Source organism: Myotis yumanensis, unplaced genomic scaffold (assembly GCF_028538775.1).
Source record: "Myotis yumanensis isolate MYYU_CA2020_CCGP unplaced genomic scaffold, mMyoYum1.0.hap1 SCAF_21, whole genome shotgun sequence".
Taxonomy (NCBI): domain Eukaryota; kingdom Metazoa; phylum Chordata; class Mammalia; order Chiroptera; family Vespertilionidae; genus Myotis; species Myotis yumanensis.
The window spans coordinates 13,408,124-13,427,658 of NW_027223772.1; the positions used below are offsets into that span (position 1 = coordinate 13,408,124).

General features: G+C 48.6%; 1 protein-coding gene and 1 pseudogene across 3 annotated transcripts in view; one reads left to right on the forward strand and one right to left on the reverse strand.

The window, feature by feature from the left end:
- Positions 1-4,768: 4,768 nt before the first annotated feature.
- Positions 4,769-5,834, reverse strand: LOC138998879 (sorbitol dehydrogenase pseudogene; annotated as a pseudogene).
- A 10,795-nt stretch (positions 5,835-16,629) lies between these two features.
- Positions 16,630-19,535, forward strand: part of SPIN1 (spindlin 1) — a 94,973-nt gene continuing 92,067 nt past the window's right edge. Inside the window, exon 1 of one of the 3 annotated variants that reach the window (XM_070400786.1) lies at positions 16,630-16,722. The gene's annotated coding sequence lies outside the window, so the exon portion shown is untranslated. Of the gene's footprint in view, positions 16,723-17,095; positions 17,118-19,535 lie in introns of those variants that run through there. The other 2 variants (XM_070400789.1, XM_070400787.1) reach the window with 2 other exon arrangements.

Sequence of the window (19,535 nt, forward strand, 5' to 3'; positions counted from 1 at the left end):
CTGCCTTGACTTTTCCAAACAAGTCTGAGCCCCTGGATGTTTACTTAGACACTACAAACTCATGTGTCTTCTCAAGAATACTTACCCTGCTAATAGTATCTAATAGTTAATTTTAGTTAAAGCTATTGTTACAATAAAAGCCTAAGCAAACAGGGCTGTTGGCTCCTATAGCCAAGCAGTCCCTTACCCTTTTTCACAGAAACGTGTCAAAATAATCCATTCATCTGTCGTTCAGGATCTGCTTGTCAGCCCCAGCAAGAGATGTCTCCCTGTTCCCCCACTCCTGTTACTCCCTTACACCAGGTTTCCTCCCACCCCAGGCCTTTACCACCTAATTGTCTAGATCCACAGGTAATGCATAGATGCATATACATTCTTTGGTTAATCTCTTCCCAGCCCTCCTCCCCCCTTCCCTCTGAGATTTGTCAGTCTGTTCCATGTTTCCATGCCTCTGGTTTTTTACTCATCAGTTTATTTTTTCAGTAGATTACTCATTCATTTATTTTGATTTTTAGATTCAAATTGTTGATAGATATGCATGTATTGCCATTTTCCTGTTCATTTTTTATTTTTCAAGCACTACCAAGCAGAATTTATTACCCAAAGCAGTTTGAGGAATTCCAGGCACTGCTCAGCTTTCCCCAGTCACAAGAAAACCAGAACCTCTTTGAAGCCACCCTCCACCCACAGCTGAAGTGAGGGGTTAAAGGCTGCAGCCCAAGTTATGTCACAACTGTTATAGCCTCATTCATGACTAATAATGTTAAAGTCACAAATGGGCTCAATGTGATTGGACCCAACTGTTCCACAGAAAAATTAAAATAAGGTCATAATTTTAGAGAGGTTATTCAGAAAGATACCAAGAGTCTTAACTGGCTATGAGAAGGGGGAACAATTTATTTATAGTTACCAGAACTGAAACCAAAATGTGGGGGGTTTGAGTCTGAGTTCGTTGTCTCGTGAAATTGGAGAATGAAGTCACAGGCAAAGACGGTTAGTGGAATTGAATTTTGTTGGGAGAAGCCAGTCCTGTAACAGGTGCCGCTGGGGTTCCAGGAGCAGCCAGCGTCCAGGCTTCCTTTCCACATTAGTCGGGTGTAGTTCTCATCCCAGCTAATGGAGGTCTATGAGCCTGTGTGTGGAGGCCCAGTGGCCACACACCACGTGGGCAACAGAGAGCGCATCTCCTGCCACCAACCCCAAAAGTCTAGCACGACAAGAAGAGCGAAGAGGAAGTGTGTGTGCTTTTTATATAATACTAGAGGCCTGGTGCATGACATTCGTGCACTGGAGGAGGGGGTCCCTCAGCCCAGCCTGTGCCCTCAGCAGGCAGACATCCTCAGAGGGGTCCTTAGTGCTGCTGTGGAGGCGGGAGAGGCTCCTGCCACTGCCACTGTGCTAGCCAGCTTCTGGCTGAGCCCAGCTTCTGGGTGAGTGGCCCTCCTCCTGTGGAAGTGCCCTGACCACCAAGCAGCAGCTCCTGCATTGAGCGTCTGCTCCCTGGTGGTCAGTGTGTGTCATAGTGACCAGTCATTCCACCATCCTGTCGATTTGCATATTAGGGTTTTATTATATAGGACGCTTGTTAGTTCCTGATTGGTCCTTTCAAAGAATTTTGCCTTAGCTACATCCTTGGGATTGGTTTACACGCCTCACTGCCTTGTGATTGGTTATCTGCAAGCTGCCTGTCTTAGCAACAGTCATATTTTAAATCTCATGCCTCTCACACTTGGCCTTCTTACCCCACCCAGTTGGGGTGCCTTAGTAACTCTGTAACCTGAGAATCAAAGGGTCTGGGCTGCCTATCACTACTTGAGTCAAGCAGAGACAGGGTTGAATCACACATGAGTGTTTATTCCATTGATGCCGGCAGTATGGGAGAGCAGCAGGTCATCCACAAAAACCTGCTCTCCAACCACCCCCCCTCCCGCCATAAACCAGCTGCTTATATAGGGTAGGACAAGGATTACATGGGGAAGTAGGGATCACAGGTGTGGGGAAGTAGGAGGCTGGGGTGGGACTCCGTTGTTTGGGCAACAAGGTTGTTAATCTTTCCATGATAATAGGCATTTCCATGAGAATGGATGGCATTCAAAGGTTGACTCCCAGGTCCCAGGAGCATACAACTCTCAGCCAGGTCAGAACGTCCTTCTTTAACCAGAACAAGGCAATCACAGTTAACAGAGCATGATTATAGTTCCCATGACCATAGTTAGTACTCAACATTCTATTTTTGCCCCTAACTACCCTGCCTGATTTTACTTCCTCCCCCCCTACTCCCCGCCCCCCACTCCCTAGGGCCCCCATATCTGTCTATCTAGCTTTCTTCTGCCTCCTCAGAATTACATGGAATCTACACTAATAAAAGAGAAACATGGTAATTAGCGTACGACTGCTACCCTTTTCATTGGCTAATCAGTGAGTATATGCAAATTAACTGTCAGCCAAGATGGCGGCAGGCAGCCAGGCAGCTGAGAACAGGATGCTTGGTTGCCCCAGCAATAGAGGAAACCAAGGTTCCCGCCTGCAGCTGCGGGGCTCTGAGCTCCTGAAGCAACAGCTCCAAAAGATACAATGTTTCAATTACAGAAGCTAAAAGATGGCGGTTAATCTGCATACTCAGGCTCCAAGCAGTAGAGGGAAGCCAAACAGCCCTGAAGCCACAGAGCAGAGAGGCCTCACTGCCCGGGGATCAGCAGAGCCGGGAGGCCTCCCGGCCACCTGGATCAACGGAGCCGAGAGGCATCCCGGCCCTGGGATCAGCAGAGCTGAGAGGCCTCCCGGCCCGGGTTTCAGCGGAGCCGAGAGGCCTCCAGGCCCCGGGATCAGCGGGGCCAAGAGGCCTCCAGGCCAAGGGATCAGCGGAGCTGAGAGGCCTCCTGGCCTGGGATCAGCGGAGCCTGATGGAAGCCCTGTGTGTTTATGCACCCTGGGGGTTCAGAGGTTCTGTCCTAGGCAGAGGCCTATGGCGAAATTTTCGACTCTGAGAAGCAGCCTACGGGCTGGAAGGCGGCTCCTCTGACCTCAGTGCTGGAGAAGACCATTAAGCAGAAAACTAAAGAAACTGATTTTACATCATTTCCCAGGTGTAGAACAGTTGGCATGTAAGCCCCTGACCAGTGCCCAGCCTCTCCTCTGTCAGTCTATCTCACTCTTAGGTACCATGTTCTTTGTTCTGTCTTAACTGCAACTCATTTTTAAACTAGATTGCTTTTAAAAGAAGACTAAATAAAGTTTCCCTTAAGTTATTTAGGTGGTGCTGGGGCTGCTGGGGGCCTGATAGAAGACACAAACACACAACGGGGGGCCTGTACCCAGCAGCCCCAAGGCCCGCCACCTTGGTGCTGGGGCTGCTGGGAGTATCAGAGACACAAACCCGCAGGCTCAGCACCCAGCAGACCCAAGGCCTTCGTGGCAGCACTAAGGAGCAGCAAGCCAAGCGGTAGGAAGCAGCAAGCAGGTGGGCAGTAACAAGGGAGGGGTCCCGGACTGCAAGAGGGCACATGCTGGGCTAAGGGACCCCCTACCCATCCCCAGTGCACGAATTTCGTGCACTGGGCCTCTAGTTGTATAATAATCATGCGTGAGTTTGAGACTAGAAGGGGATGCTATTCCTGTGGTGCACTGACCAAACCCTCGGGGCTAATCAAATCCATGGTTTAAGGTCTCCCTTGGGGATTCCCTGTGACTGTCCTTAGTTAGGTATCTCCTGGTTGCTTAGTGACAAAGAAGTCTGCAGTGGCTGCCCCTGAAGAGTGGAAGGAAGTGGGGGAGCTGTTAGGAAGGTGGTTATTCACCTTGCAAACACAGTTCTCTCTGGTTGCAAAAGAGGCAGTCTTCAAGCAGTGTTGAGTAGTTCCCTGACTATTTCTTTTTCTTTTTTTTCATTTCCCTGACTATTTCTACATTTGGGGAATGCAAGCTGGTTTGACCTCATGTGGGATTTTGGTTTTATTTGTTTGATTGGGTTTATCATTACACTAGACCCAGGAAGGGCAGTCCCTTCTTCTTCTATTTTGTTATCAAACCAAATATCACCTATGTCTAGAAACACTGTGCTTTAACCGTTTGAGTCCCAAGCAGCACGATTGCACTGCTGGGATTTTATGTCGAGAAAACATACGATTCGTTTGAGTCCCAGGGGGTATTGAAAAAACACTGTCGAAGAATCCCAAACAGCGCAACCGCGCTTTCTCTAAATGAGTATGAAAAGACCCAAACAGCGTGATAGTGCTTGTTTTATTTTATGTCGAGAAATACCAAGCAGGGCGATCACGCTGCTTGGGACTCAAATGGTTAAACTAAAACTGCTGACAGCCCCTCATCCCAGACCCCAAGCTGCAGATTTTCCTGAAAATCAGCTTCTGGGCCAGTTAATGAAGTTGTCTCTTCATAACTCAGCCTCCCATCCCCCACCTGGCCAGTCACGGTGGAACCAGGAACTCAAGGGACAGATTTCTTTCCTCACTTAACTCAGGCACTGCGGGAAGGAGGGGGATTCCCAGCATCTGCTGGCCACAGTCTCTGCTCCACTTGCTGAACTCTGTTCAGCAGAAACAGTCATTGTGACTACAGGTTCCCTCAAACTATCCCTACTTGTGTTTTAAGGCATACCAGCTCTTCTGTGTAAGGCTCTCTGCTTATAATGAATTATTTTAATTATCCTTACTACTTAAAAAAAAATCTTCTGCCTTAAAGCCCACCCTTGCCTAGCCATTTAGCCCTGAGATGCTGAGAGGGTGGGAATGAGGGCAGAGCCCAATTAACATCAGGGATTCCTGTTGTTGGAGTTGCACTTGATGATGACTTTCAACCCCAGTCCCTCTTTGGATGTTTCTAAGGCCTCCAGCACTTTCTCCAGAGGAAACCTATGGGTCACTAAGGACTTTACATTCACAGACTTGGATGCAAGCATTGAATTCGCCATCGGCCATGTGTTGCAGTATCGAAACACGACTTGATCTCCACCCCTTGGGGGGCTGCATGCACTATGGGCACACTGGCCATCTCAGAACCCAGTCCCACAAGCATCACGTCCCACCAGCACAAGTGGCGTAGATGCCAGCCTGGATGGCGGTCTCCACCCCAGCGTACTCGATGGTGACTTCTGGCTTGTGCCCCAGGAGAGCTTCCACTTTACTGTTGATTTCCTGAGGGTTCTCCTTGGAGATCTGGAGGACAAAGTCAGCCCCAACTTCCTTGGTTTTAGACTACAGAGAGGCAGACAGATTAGTCACCACCATTTGAGCTGCACCCATTGCCTTGGCCACTAGCAAACTGACCAGTCCAACTGGTCCAGCACCACACAGAAAGATCTTGTTCCTCAGGGTGACTCCAGCTCGCTGGCAGGCATGGATCACCACAGACAGTGGCTCAATCAGGGCCTCTTCCTGAAAGAGGACATTGTCAGGAAGCTGGGAGCAGAAGCTGGCATTGTGCTTATAGAACCGGCAGAGGTTCCCATCACGGGGGGCTGTGGCACAGAAGAAGATGGATGGTGACAGGTTAAATTGGCCAATCCTACAGAATTCATTGGTTTCTCAGGAAGCACCAGGCTCAATGGCAACGCAATCACTTGGTTGAAAGTGCTTTACCAATGATCCTACTTTTAAGACTGTTCCTGAAACTTCATGACCCAGAACCATTGGTTTTTTCACAACAAAATCCCCAATTCGACCGTGCTGCCAGTAGTGGACATCTGAGCCACAGATTCCAACAGAATGCATCTTAAGCAGCATCTTGTTTGGGCCTGGTTACGAAATATAGTTCTCCAGGTGCAGGTCCCCAGGTCTGTGTACCACCAGGGACAGGTTCAAGAGCTTGGCCGCCACCATGTCACTCTTCCCTCCTGGGTTAGAGCTGCAGTCCACAGGATGTGTGGAGGTTCTAGTCCAGGGGTGGGCAAACTTTTTGACTCGAGAGCCACAATGGGTTCTTAAACTGGACCGGAGGGCCGGAACAAAAGCATGGATGGAGTGTTTGTGTGAACTAATATAAATTCAAAGTAAACATCATTACATAAAAGGGTACGTACGGTCTTTTTTTTTTTTTTTAGTTTTATTCATTTCAAACGGGCTGGATCCGGCCCGCGGGCCGTAGTTTGCCCACGGCTGTTATAGTCTATTGTTCATATTTTTTATCTTTTATTGCTTCTTCTTCTTAAAAAAGACTCTTTAGCATCTCATGTAATACTGGTTTGGTGGTGATGAACTCATTTAGCTTTTTCTTGTCCGTGGAGCTCTTTATCTGACCTTCAATTCTAAATGATAGCTTTGCTGGGTTGAGTAATCTTGGTTGTAGGTTCTTACTTTTCCTCACTTTGAATATTTATTGCCACTCCCTTTTGGCCTGAAAAGTTTCTGTTGGGAAATCAGCTGGCAGTCGTATGGGTGCTTCCTTGTAGGTAACTAACTGTTTTTCTCTGGTTGCTTTTAAAATTCTCTTTGTCTTTAACCCTTGGCATTTTAATTATGATGTGTCTTGATGTGGGACTCTTCGGGTTCCTCTTGTTTGGGACTCTGCACTTCCTAGACTTGTAAGTCTATTTCTTTCACCAGGTAGGGGAAGTTTTTTGTCATTATTTCTTCAAATAGGTTTTCAATAGCTTGCTCCCTCTCTTCTTCTCCCAGTACCCTGATGATGCAAATGTTGATACTCTTGAAGTTGTCCCAGAGTCTTCTTACACTATCTTCATATTTTTGGATTCTGTTTTCCTTTTGCTGTCCTGATTGGGTGATTTTTGCTTCCTTATATATCAAATTGTTGATTTAATTCTCGGTGTCCTCTACTGTTGAATCCCTGTAAATTATTCTTTATTTCAGTTTGTGCATGCTTCATTTCTGACTGGTCCTTTTTTTATGTTGTTGATGTTCTCATTAATTTCCTTGAAATTCTCACTAAGTTTCTTGAAGTTCTCATTCAGTTTAGCATCCTTATAACCATTGTTTTGAACTCTGTATTTGGTAGTTTGTTTGCTTTCATTTCATTTAGTTCTTTCTCTGGAGATTACTTATGTTCTTTAATTTGTGACATGTTTCTTTGTCTCTGCACTTTGGCTGCTTCCCTGTGTTTGTTTCTATGTATTAGGTAGATCTGCTATGTCTCCCAGAATTGGTAGAGTGGCCATGTGGAGTAGATGTCCTATAGCGCCCAGTGACTCAGCCTCCTCAATCTCCTGGGCTGGGCATTCCAGGTGTGCCCCTGTGTGAGCTGTGTGCACTGTCTTATTGTAGTTGAGCCTTGATTTATGTTGGAGTCACTAGGAGGGATTGACCCCCAGGCCAATCTGTTGCAAGGATCGGCTGCAATTATAGCTGAAGACCCACTCCATAGGTCTCTGAGCCAACCCTATGAAGCAGGACTTGCTTCAGTGGGGCTTTGGTGCTCACTGAGTCTGCCCCCTGCATGTGTCACTTGTGGAGATGGTAGGGTTGTAATCCAGTGTGGTCCAAGTTGAACACTGGGTGCACTGGCTCTGGGGCCTCCCAAGAGGTGGAAAGTCAGCCTCTGCCTTTCCCCTGCCTGGGGCCATACAGCATGAGCTACAAAGCAATCTGCAGATGGCTGCTACTTGTGTTGAGCTTGAAGGTGCCCAGGAGAGGCCAAGCTCTGAACCAGGGTGGGCTGCTGCTAGTGCCAGGCCTAGGGCCACTTATTGAGAGGTATGGGGCACAGCTGCTGCTTGTTTTATTTTAGCAAAGTCCAAAGCATGAGGCAAGATAGGCCAGTTGTATGGAAAAGCCACTGGAAATGGCTTGGATGAGACTGCAAGAAGGGAGGGGCAGGGTCTCAGGGAATCACCAGGGCAGAGCAAAGGGTATGAGCCAGGTTGATGGAGATGCAGATATGGCCCAGCCTGTCAGCTCTGTGACAGGGATGGCTCAGCAAAGGAATGCTGGCTTCTGCCAGCACTTCTGTCTGGGAGCAGGCTGACCTCCAGCTCTTGCCCTGATTCCAGACAAGCTAGTTCATCCCCAAATGTCCCAGGTTCCTTTCAAACTGCTGCCCCAGTGTTGGAGCTCAGAAGGAGTGAGTCCAAGTAAGTCCATGTGCAGGCCCTTTAAGAGGAACTGCCTGGCCAGGCTGATGTGGCTCAGTGGTTGAGCATCGACCTGTGAACCAGGAGGTCACAGTTTGATCCCCAGTCAAGGCACATACCCAGATTGTAGGCTCATCCCTGGTAGAGGGCGTGCAGGAGGCAACTGATTACTGATTCTCTCTCATCATTGGTGTTTCTATCTCTCTCCCTCTCTCTTCCTCTCTGAAATCAATAAAAATATTTTTTTTAAAAGAGGAATTGCCTGGAACTCCAGAAGCATAGGTGTCACTCAGCAACAGTCACCACTGGTTTTTACCGCCGGAAGTTATGGGGACTTCTCTTCACAGCACTGGAACCCTGGCTGGGGTCCTGGTGTGAGGCAGGGACCCCATCTCCTCTGGGAAACCTCCATAGCCAAGTATTTCTTCCCATTTAAAACTGCCTCACGTGGGTGCTGGACCAGCTGGTTCCATGATTCCACCTGGATCTCTGCCCCTCTCCTACCAGTCTCCATGTGCTTCTAATTTAATTCCCTAGTTCAGTGGTTCTCAACCTTGGCTGCACATTAGAATCACCTGGGAATCTTTTTAAAATCCTGATTTCTGGGCCTCATCCTCCGGAAATTCTTTCTTTGTTACTAATGCTGTGGCCCCACCCCATAACAAAGAAACAGAATTTCTGGAGGATGGGGCCCAGAAATCAGGATTTTAAAAAGATTCCCAGGTGATTCTAACGTGCAGCCAAGGTTGAGAACCACTGTCCTAGTTGTAGTGTAGGACTTCTGTCCCGCTAGATTTCAGGTGGTTCTGAGTCATGGTTGTTCTGTATTTTAGTTGTAAATTCTGGTGTCACTGTGGGAGGTGGCGAGTACTGTGCTTACCTATGCTGTCATCTTGTCTGGAATTCAAGTTTACTTTTTTTTTAGGGAAGATTCTAGCCTAGGACATAACCACCTGCCACAAACTGCTTTTAGTTAAAAAGTTCATTTCAGGCCATACTTTGTGGTTACTTTAGGTGTCTGAGTTTATAAGGCTGCCCTCAGGCCTATCCTGAGCTTGTCAGGTTAGCATGTGGCCCCTTTTCATCCACACTTTGTTGAGAGATGTTCTGGGGTGAAAGAGGATTTTATTTGCAGTTATGTTTCCCCCACACTAGCCGAGAACAACTTGCAGGGCACCTGCCTCAAAGCACCTACAGGTGGGTGCAGGCTCTCAGCCCTACCCCAGGGAGCACTCCTCTCCCCAAGGTGCTCTGGAAAAGACCAAGGCCCAGAGGGAGTCCAACCAACTACTACCCATCAGAATCTCTGGGGTATGGCTAGGAAATCAACATGTTTTTAAAAACTTCCCTCTAGATTTCAGGGTACAGGTAGAGCTGAGATTTGTGGCTTTTAGAGACCACACAAACCCACTCTCACCGGAATCAGAGCTTCAGCAGTTATAAAGGGGTTGAAAATTTCCCAGTTCCCATGGGGAGACACCCATCTCTTCCTGCTCCAGGTCTCTCAAGTCTTCTCAGTCTTTATCCTTCCCAAGCCTGGGTCTCACCTTTCCTTCAATTTGGGGAACAATAGATTGCCATTAATTTTATTTCACTAAAGTTAGCTACAAGGGGGAAACCTAATGTAGCTATCCCCAGGAAGCACAGGGAAGGAAAAAAACTTGTCTTTGACCCTCACAGGGTCCCTGGCTTGGTCTGAAAATTAAACTGATAAAGACAGAATAACAGGAGAAAAGTATACATTTTATTTAAGGTAAGTTTTTCTTTCTTTTTTAAAAATATATTTTTGTTGATTTCAGAGAGGAAGGGGGAGGTAGAGAGATAGAAACATCAATGATGAGAGAGAATCATTGATTGGCTGCCTCCTGCACACTCCTACTGGGGATCAAGCTCACAACCCAGTCATGTGCCCTTGACCAGAATCAAACCCGGGACCCTCCACTCCGCAGGGTGATGCTCTATCCACAGAGCCAAACCAGCTAGGGCTGTAAGTTTTTCTTTAAAAATTTAATTATTGATTTGAAAGAGAGAGAGAAGAGGAGAGAAACATTGATTTGTTGTTCTACTTATTTATGCATTCAATGGTTGGTTCTTGTATGTGTTTGGTAATAGATTAGGGAGGTGGGAGAAAGCAAAGGACGGGGTGGGGGAACCTCTGGGATTGGATGAAAAGTAGAATGATATGCACACATCTTTTATATTAGTGGGTACAGGATAAACAGTTAATGATTAACCTTACATGTGGCTTGGGGTGGGAGTGGGGTCAATGGGGAGAAAAGAGGGAATATCTATAATACTTTCAACAATAAAGATAAATGTAAAAAAAATTAACATAAAACAATGAGAGGATTTATGGTCTCTGTCCTGGTGCGCTGGTTGTGTTGTGGACCAACATTTGCGAGAATAAGACCACCGACTCCAATTAGGTCTTAAACAGCAAGCGAGGATTTATTGAGCTGGCCAGTGACTATAGTTACAGAACCCTGCCGAAGCAGAGGCTGAACTGCAGTGACGACTACAGGAGTTACATTTTGTTATTAAATTCTGTGGACGCCCAGAGAAAAATGTGTCTTTCAAATTCTGGGACCCCAATATGGAGGAAACTCTCTTTATTTATACTTTTTCTAGTCCTTTGTCTCCCAAATTTGGAATGAAACTTCTGGGCCTTCTGAGAAAGAAGGCCTGCGTGCTGGGAAGGGGCCATGAGACCATATCTCAAGGCCTGGCCTGATGTCAGACCTTCCTATCTATGTGTTTTAGGAACAGACAGCACAGCATGACCCGTCTGGCCAAAGCACCAGATATGCAGCCCAGCACATCTTGTGCCTTGTGAGGTCTGGAAAAAGGGGAGTTACCCAGACTTTCCAAAGAAATGTTATCCTAGAAGCAAATGACAATAGACAGGATTAGTTAAGATAAAGATGGACCTTCGTCAGGGAAGACACTGATTAACAGGGAGGACATGACTACCCACCATAAACTGCTTTTAGTTTAAAAAGTTTTAATTTTAGATCATCCTTTGTGTTTACTTCAGGTCTCTGAGTTTGCAAGGTCGCCATGCAGGCCTTCCCTGAGCTACTCAGGTTAGCATGTGGCCCCTTTTCATCCCGAGGATCCTTGGTGGGGACAGAACCTACAATCTTGGTATATTGGGATGACACTCTAACCAACTGAGCTACCTGGCCAGAGCTACTTAATGGAAGTTTTACATGACATTGGAGTCTTCATAAATAAATGAAAACCCAAAGGAACCACTAACTTGAGTGTTTTTATGCTGGAGATGAAGAGTGAATGGTCATGGAGGAATATGACAGAACAATGGTAAAAAGTCAGTGTGGTGACCTGGGGGAGACAGCTGGGCCTGCTTCTCAGACTCTTCTCAGCGTCTCCTCTGCCTTGGAGATAAGAGGCTCCTTTCCTCTGGTACAAGGAAGGCACCTCTGATCGAAGAGTCTTATAACCTGTTTCAGGGGGTGGGGAGGCGGGGGGGCGGGGGGAGGGGGGCGGGTTAGAGAATCCTTCCAGGACCTACCCTACCAGTTCTCCAATTTCTTCAGCTTAAAATATTCAAGGTGCCAAGATGTCTTGAACCCCATCAAAAGGAATCATTACTTCAAGCTTTGTACTGAGAAATCCAACCATCAGATTTTTTCTAATGCCTCAAAGATTTAAAAAATTCTTAAGACCATGGCCCTGTTAAAGAAAAAATTATTCTGACACTTGTTAAAACAGCAATGAAAACTTTATTCAGCACTATGGCAATAAGTGTTGAGACTACTGGTATTATAATAGGGGAGAGAACTGTGGCCCAACTCTCAAAGCAGGGTTTAAAGCCAACAAACTGTGTGTGTGTGTGTGTGTGTGTGTGTGTGTGTGTGTATTTGGGGTGGGGGTGGGGGGGATGGTCAATGCTAGGAGAATCCCTAAGAGGAGACATCCAGGGTGGGGAATTCTTGCTAAACTGTCCGAGTAGAGTATATGGGGCGTTATTCAAGGCGTCCCTTGAGATAAACTTAACCGTGCAGGTGTTCAGCATTAAGTAGTTGCTAGCGAAGGGACTACTCTAAGCAAGCAGGACTGAGGGTAGGCATTATCATCTGAACTTATATTAATATAGTTAAGACTGCTGGAGGAATTACGCCACACAAGAATATGCAGTTGCAAATCACACAGCACTTTATTACTCACAAGGTTCCTGGTGCCGTGGGCTCAGACTTAACGGGGTCCCCGGGGAAGAGTGGCGTCCTCTGCGGGCAGCGGCGGATCCGTCTTTGGGTGGCTGGCCGTCTGGTTGGGTCGAGTCAGCGGGAGGAGGGCGACCGAAGTCTCACGATCAGAGGTTTGGCCGTTCTTCTGCCTTCAGGAGTGTGGATCAGGAGGATGATTGATGTCTGAAGTCGGGGACCCATTTTTTAAGCCTGCTCTGGCCCACGGCAGTCCAGGTGGCTATCTGTAACGTATGTCATCACACAAGTGTTAATCAGAGTACAAGCTGGTTATCAGTAACATGTGTCATTCCTATGGGTGGAGTACAGGAGGAATATGGGGTAAGTTTTATCTATGTCACACACACATAGGGAGGTGGTTACCTAAGTGGTCAAGTCTGACCCTTAATATGTCACTCTAGAGTTCACCCTAAAATTACAAACTTATAAACTAGAAAATTATTACTATTACATAAACCTATTTAACAGGATTCTTGCTAAAGACAGACTGGGATGGTCAGAAATCAAGGACACACAGGTAAACAGATACTGAAGAAATTCAAGACATACCACCCAAAATATGCACTTTGGTATATATTGGTTATTTTGAGCTGAAGGCACTTGCAAAACAGCAAATGCTAGGAGAGCCCTTCTCTGAACTTCACTGATTCACCTAAAGACAGATCCTCCAAAAAAAATTTTGTTGTCCTACATCCCCTCCCTGGGAGTTCCACCCACTAGGAGAGGGTACTAGAAGTCACCACTTCATCCAGACAAAGTTTGTCCCAAACTTCCCATCTGTTCTAAGGCCCAGTCATCTTTTTAAAAAATATCCTTGACTCTCTCCTAAGAAGCCCATATCCCCTATGCTTTGGGTGTACAAGCTCTTACTGCTTTTTTGGGGTCTTTATCCTATGATGCCTCCATGCATATAATATTAAAAATGAATACATTTGGACAGTTGTAATACAAATAAAAAATAAAATAAAATAAATGAATACATTTGTATGCCTTTTCTCCTGATAATGTGACAGTATATATATTTCATAGGCCTAGCAATGGAATCTAGGAAAGCAAGGGTGAGGAATTCTCTCCCAACTGACTCAACATGATTTTGGCTATAGCTGGAGTAGGCAGGCCAAGGTCAAGGCCCAAGGACAAGGCATAGTTGAAAAGAGGGCTCAGAGCAGCCTGTCTACAGTTTGGTGTCAATATCTGTTTCTACCACTTCATGTTCTAGCAAAAACTACTTATACCCACCCACCTGAACTCACTCCATACTTCTGACCATGCAACTCTCTATGCTTGAAATGCCTATCCATCTTTTGGTCTATAACCCACATTCAAGACATAAGTCAGCCCTAGCTGGTTTGGCTCAGTGGATAGAGCATCGGCCTGTGGACAGAAGGGTCCTGGGTTTGATTCCAGTCAAGGGCACATGCCCGGGTTGCAGACTCGATCCCCAGTGGGAGGCATGTAGGAGGCAGCCAATTGTTGATTCTCTGTCATCACTGATGTTTCTCTCTTTCTCTCCCTCTCTCAAGCCAATAAAAATATATTTAAAAAAAAAAAAAAGACATGTCAGCTTGGACAAATTCCTTGAAAAATACAATTAGCAAATATGACATAAGAACATCTAAACAGCCCCAAATCTATAAAGAAATATAATTTAGAATCAAATTTCTTCCATTTATTAGAAAGGCCCAGGTCTAGAGGGCTTTATTGGTGAATTCAATAAAATATTTAAGGAAGGAACAATGTCAATGCTACACAAGCACTTTAAAAAAATAGAAGAGAAGGAAATACTTCACAACTTTTTTTTTTTGAGGGCTGTGGGACCGATACCAAAACTTGACTAAGAGATTGCAACAAAATAAAATTCTGTTTGCTAGTATTTTGCATTTCTCTGTTATTTTATGTTGAAAAAAAAATTTTTTCAGAAAAGTTGTAAAGAAATGGCTCAATGAACACACATATACCCATCACCCAATTCTGTTAACCTTTTGCTGCATCTGCTTTATGTCTCTATAAAATAGATGCTTCTGAGTCATTTGAAAGTTGTAGCCAGAACTCTTGACTGAATAATTCAGCACACACGTCTCCGAATAATAAGGCACTCTCATCAACAGCCATCACAACACTGAAACACTTAATGATTGCACAATACTCTCTAATGCATATTCTCACACAAAGTTCTCCAACTGCCCCCATGTCCTTCATAACTTCTTTCCTTCAACCAGCTGTAGGATGATTTGCTAGTGGTCCCCTGTGGAGCAGTTCTCTAACTTTTCTGTTCTCCTTGATACTGACTTTTTAAAGAGTCCGGTGGAACTAGATTACCCAGATAATCTCTCAATCTGGATTTGTCTTATTTTCCCCGTGACTAAATTTATTTTAAACATTATTTTGGCTGATATACTTGGGTGATGTAAAAACCCACTTTTGACATTCAGTATGCTGAGTAAGGCTTCAGAGGGCAGCTGAAATACTTTTATTTTTCCGCTGTGAAAGCCATAACATTTATTGAAGAAAGAACGTATGTTTGTAAATCACAGAGCTGCCTGGGCATACATTCCATTGTTCCTAATGCTGTTCCAACAGCGGAGATACTTCTAGCAGGAACTGTAGTTGCCTCCTGGGGAGTGTGGCCCTTCAAACAAAGGGCTGGCTGAGCTCCTGGGCCTTGAAAGCTCTAACGACCGTTACTAGAGGCGACATTTGAACCAGGGTTCGTCTCCAGACATTTTTGGTTGTGATACCGTTGGGGGGATGGGGGTACTACTGGCATCTGAGTGGGAAGAGGCCAGCGATGCTGTCACACATTCCCCCTGAAAAAGTATTATCTGACCCCGAAAGTCAACAGTGTAGAGGTGGGAAAACCAAGGGAGCTACTGACTCCTTGGCACCATTCCTTCTTGTTCCTGAAAGGCTCCACTATTGTCTGGGCCATCAACACTAAACACACACACGGAAGTAACCATCCCCGATACCTCCCGCTAAGCAGGAGATGCACTGTATGCGGTTGTATCTAAACTGGCCCTCCAGCCGGCCTGGGAGCTTCCTGCGCCTGCCCATGCGTCGTCCGAGATGAGCTCGGTTCCAGCAGGCACAGGGCAGGAGCCATCTTATTGGGAAGAAAAGGTGCCAGTGAAACCCCAAGAGCACTGCTCACGAGCAAGTGAGCTGCAGGTTAGAGCACACAGAGTGCTTTCCAGTAACAAGTCCTGCCACTCAGCCCAACACGACTGGCAGGCTGAGCCTTTGCACTCGAGGAACCGCGTCTGCCCAGGGACTGGCTGGAGGACACCGGCTAGTGTGTGCGTGTGTGTGTGTGTGTGGGGGGGGGGCGGTCAAGAGAAAGCGCTGAAAGGGGGTGTGGGGGTGTGTGGAGGAAAACCAAGTTTGGACGAAGGGGAGAACACTGGCCAGGGTTAGGATTCAAACCGGGAGCCAGCCTCCAGGTCCCGCACTCAACTCCTTAGGAGTCAGAACTGCCCCGCCCTCTCGCTCCTCCTCCTGCAAACACCCACCCTGACGCTCAAAGGGCGCCTGGGGCGAAATAAAGTCAAGCAAGTCCACCCGTGGCCATGGCACGCGTGGCTCCCGGTCTCAGGGGAGACGGGCGTGTACCCCCGTTGCGGTGGCGGCCGGGCACGGGGGGAATGTCGGTCTCGCAGACGCCTCCCTTCACCCCTACTCTCCAGGTAGGGCAGGTGAGCGGACGGGCCCCGGTCAGAGCAGCGGGGCGCCGGGCGGCCGAGGGGTCCGCGTGGGCAGGAGCCGTCGATGGGGGCCACGGCTCAGACCGAGGGCACCCTTGTGCCAGTGTCCGGCCTCAGCCGAAGGGCAGCGAGCGCCGCAGGAGGACTTGCTGCTTTAATCCAAGGACAGGAGAGCTGGCCATTCCGTTATAGGCCTCCCACTGAGCGGAACACCGAAACTTCCCGGGAGGCCTGCCGTCGGCGTCAGTAGCGCCCACTGGGCTCTCGGACCTCCCCCTCCGAATACCGCCCCTTCCCGGCACGCACCTGGGCCCCTGCGGCCCCGCACGGCTAAGTGAGCGGACCCAAGCCCCGCCCCGCCGCCCCGCCATCAGGTGGGCAGCGTCAGGCTGGGCTCCGCTGCAGGTGACGGTCCGTCCCACCGCCCGCCAGGCCCCGCCCCGCCCACCGCTGGGCTTTGCGGTGCTCCGTCCCGCCCCGCCCTGCCCCGCCCACCCTGCCGCCAGGTGAGTAGCTCAGGCCCCGCCCATCGCCTGGGGCGCCTGCGCAGTGTGGCCCGTCGGGCCGAGGCCTGGCGGCGCGGCCGGCGCAATCGACCGGCGCAGTGCGCGTGCGCCGTGCGGCTGAGGACGGGCGGCGGCGGCGGCGGCGGAGCGGGGGCGGGGCGGCGCCGTCTGGCTCGGTCGGGCTGGGGCGGGAGCACGGCGCGGGACGGCGGGGCCCGCGGGCTGAGGACAGCGGCCTCAGTGGCCGGCAGGTAAGGCCGTGTGCCGCAGGGGAGCGGGCGTCGCGAGGGGGGGCGCGGCGGGCTGGTTGAGGGGCGGTGGCGCCCGGGGAGCGGCGGGCCACGGCGCATTGTCCGGGCAGCGAGTGGCGCTGTACAGCGCCCCCTGCCGGCCGGGCCGCGGGCGGGGGCCTCCGGCCGTTCGCCTTTGTTCACCGCCCCCGCCAACATGGCCGCCGCCCCTGGCCCGGCAGCTCCGCGCGCTTTGTTCCGGGCGCCGCGGCCCCGGGCGGGCGGTGCGACCTGGGGAGGGGGCCGATGCGGCGGGCGCTGGCGGGGGCGGGTGGGGTGAGTTGCATAACGCGGGCTGGGCTGCGGCTGGGAAACCGGACCCCCAGGCGGGGGAGGGGCTGGAGGAAGGGGGAAAGGTACGAGTCCCCTGGGTCTTGGGGGGCGGGCGGGAGAGGAAGGGGGGAGGAAAGGATGTGGGGAAGGGGGCAGAGATGTGGGGCGGGGAGGGGCGGGGCGGGGACGGCCTGCGGGGCCCGGGGCTAGGCTGGGCGGGATCCCCGTGGACGCGGTGGGACCCCGTGGGGCCCCGGGAAGGGAGGGGCGGGGAAGAGGTTCTGCGGTGGTAACCTGCAGCCGGCGCGGTCCGCGGGTCTCGGCGGTGGGCCTGGCGGAGAAGGCGGCTGCTCGGGGCTTCCCGTGACGCCCACCGCCCCGTTCCCCGCGCGGCATCCCGCGCCCTCGGCGCCTGGCGCGGGACGGGAGGCGGCGAGGTCGGTGCACTCGCACCCGCCGACACCTCCTCACGATGACCTTGAGCGCATTCCGCAGCGTTTGGGGAAGCCTCCCGTGACGCGGACACTGCGCTGCGCCGTGGGTTCGGGTCCGCCTGCCTCTCCGGGGGAGGGAGCGGCGACCCCTTTCTCTGTAACGAGACCGGGTTTTAGGGACGGTCTCCGCGGTTCTGCAGCTGTTTTGTGCCAATTTGCTGTCTTTGATTTGGGGTTCGGATTCCGGGTTTTGGAGAGGGTTTTTCCTGCATATTGAAGTGGCGAGTGCGGATTATTTTACGTGTACGTCACAAAGCAACTCGAGATAAACATTTCACTGTTTTAAAGGCTTACATTGCTTAACGTGACTTGAGTAGGCATACCTACAGGTATGGTAATAACCTATATAACTTCTGCTGGAATTTTCTGGAAGAAGCGTTGTAAAGGGAGAACACAGTAATTGTTTTCTACATAGCTTTGTTAGGAAGTGAAAATTAAACCTATATTTGGGGATGAATACTAGCGACAGATGGAGTTTGTGAACACTCTTAAGAGGTTATGAACTTTGGTTGCGAAATTACAGATGGGGCTTAAGTGAAATGAGACCTCCAGCTCCCTTCTAGTAAATGGGCAAACGCCAAAAAATTGTAGTATCTTAAGTGATACTAATTTACAGAACGTTTATTATCGGGCTGATAATATATGTAAAGGTTGCACAAAATGCCAGAATTATCAGTAGTAGGCATCAGTTTCTTGTGAGGAATAAAATAGAATTTCTTTATTTCTAATATTTTGAGTGGAGAAATAGTCACTGTTAAAATATTGTGAAGTGGGTAAGGAAAGAGTGTCTCTGGTCATCAATTTACGTTCAATTTAGGATTTTTAAAAAAGACTTTGGATGATCCCGAGAATTTCCCTAGTACTGTTTCTAACCATACCTTTAATTACCAGTTCAGAATACAGTATTTACTTAGTTCTGGACTATCCGAAGCAGTGTTACTTAAGGTGAATTCTTTGTGACTGTACAGATTGTTCCCAATTTATGGTTTTTTGATTTTACAATGACGTGAAAGCAATTCCTGTTCAATAGAAACCGGATTTCAAATTTTGAATTTTGAGTTGTTCTGGGCTAGTGAGCCGCAGCTCCCAGGCAGGCACCTGATCACATCAATACTCTACAGTGAACTATGTTGGCAGTGTTTTTGGAACCTTGTTTTGGGTTTTTGCAATCCATCATGTCTATAAAACATGTGTGTGCCCATCTGTGTGTCCGGTTTCTGGTGAGAAAGATGAAGCTCAAGATAATTGGCCTACTGCCCTACCGGTTTGGCTCAGTGGATAGAGCGTCAGCCTGTGGACTGAAGGGTCCCAGGTTCGTTTGCGGTCCAGGGCACATGCATGGGTTGCAGGCTGATCCCCAGTAGGGGGTGTGCAGGAGGCAGCCGATCAGTGATTCTCTTTCATCATTGATGTTTCTATTTCTCTCTTCCTCTCCCTTCCTCTCTGAAATGAATAAAAATATACTAAAAAAATAATTGGCCTACTGTAGGCTAATGTAAGTGTTGTGTGCACATTTCAGGTAGGCTAGGGTTAGGCTAAGCCATGATGTAGGTTAGGTGTATTGAATGCACTTTCGATTTATGATATTTTCAACTTACAATGGATTCATTGGGATATAACCCCATTGTAACTTTAGGAGCATCTGTAGTTCTAGGAGCTGTTACAGGATAGACGAAAGGTTCCTTGGTCACCTAAGTTTGGGAAACAATGCTATCCCTTTCCTTCTAGGGCAGCGGTTCTCAACCTGGGGGTCGCGACCCCTTTGGCGGTCGAATGACCCTTTCACAGGGGTCGCCTAAGACTATCCTGTGTATCAGATATTTACATTACGATTCATAACAGTAGCAACATTACAGTTATGAAGTAGCAATGAAAATAGTTTTATGGATGGTCACAGCATGAGGAACTGTATTTAAAGGGCCAGAAGGTTGAGAACCACTGTTCTAGGGTCACAATTCACATTTTTACATTTGGGCTGTGAGAAATAGTGCAATAGTGTTTTCCATA